The sequence below is a fragment of the Microtus ochrogaster genome, unplaced genomic scaffold, assembly GCF_000317375.1.
Source record: "Microtus ochrogaster isolate Prairie Vole_2 unplaced genomic scaffold, MicOch1.0 UNK27, whole genome shotgun sequence".
NCBI classification, from domain to species: domain Eukaryota; kingdom Metazoa; phylum Chordata; class Mammalia; order Rodentia; family Cricetidae; genus Microtus; species Microtus ochrogaster.
In genome coordinates this window covers 3,334,940-3,336,256 of record NW_004949125.1, presented here as the reverse complement: position 1 = coordinate 3,336,256, position 1,317 = coordinate 3,334,940, and positions in this window count along the sequence as shown.

The window sequence follows — 1,317 nt, the reverse complement described above, 5'->3', positions numbered from 1 at the left end:
TTCAAAACTTTGAAGAAAGAAATTGAAGAAGACACCAGAAAGTGGAAAGATCTCCCATGCTCTTGAGTAGGTAGAATTAGCATAGTAAAGATGCAATCTTACCAAAAGCAATCTACAGATTCAATGCAATGCCCATCAAAATCCCAGCAAAATTCTTCACAAGACCTTGAAAGAACAATACTCAACTTCATATGGAAAAACAAAAAAAACCCTGGATAGCCAAAACAATCCTGTGCAACAAAAGAACTTCTGGAGGCATCACAATCCCTGACTTCAAACTCTACTGTAGAGCTACAGTACTGAAAACAGACTGATATTGACATAAAAACAGACAGGAGGAAAAATGGAATTGAATCAAAGCCCTGGATATCAGTCCACATACTTATGAACTTTTTGATTTTTGACAAAGAAGCTAAAAATATAAAATGGAAAAAAGAAAGCATCTTCAACAAATGGTGCTGGCATAATTGGATATCAACATGTAGAAGAATGCAAATAGATCCATATCTATCACCAAGAACAAAATTCAAGTTCAAATGGATCAAAGACCTCAACATAAAACCAACCACACTAAACCTCATAGAAAAGAAAGTGGGAAGTACACTTGAACACATTGGCACAGGAAACCACTTCCTAAATATAACTCCAGTAGCACAGACACTGAGAGCAACAATTAATAAATGGAACCTCCTGAAACTAAGAAGCTTCTGTAAAGCAAAGGACATGGTCAACAAGACAAAATGACAGCCTACAGATTGGGAAAAGATTGATTTCCAGAATATACCAAGAACTCAAGAAACTTGACATCAAAAGAAAAAATAACAAATAAAAAACATGGGGTACAGACCTAAACAGAGAACTCTCAATAGACAAATCTCAGAGGACTGAAAGACACTTAAGGAAATGCTCAACATCCTTAGCCATCAGAGAAATGCAAACCAAAGCAACTCTGAGATTCCATCTTATACCTGTCAGAATGGCCAAGATCAAAAACACTGATGACAGCTTATGCTGGAGAGGTTGTGGAGTAAGGGGAACACTTCTGCATTGCTGGTGCGAGTAAAACTTGTACAGCCGCCTGGAAATCAGTATGGCTATTTCTCAGAAAATTAGCAAACAATCTACCTCAAAACCCAGCAATACCACTGTTGGGTATATACCCAAAGGATGCTCAATCATACCACAAGGACATGTGCTCAACTATACTCATAGCAACACTATTTGTAATAGCCAGAACCTGGAAACAACCTAGATGCCCCTCAACTAAAGAATGGATAAAGAAAATGTGGTACATTTACACAACAGAGTACTATACAA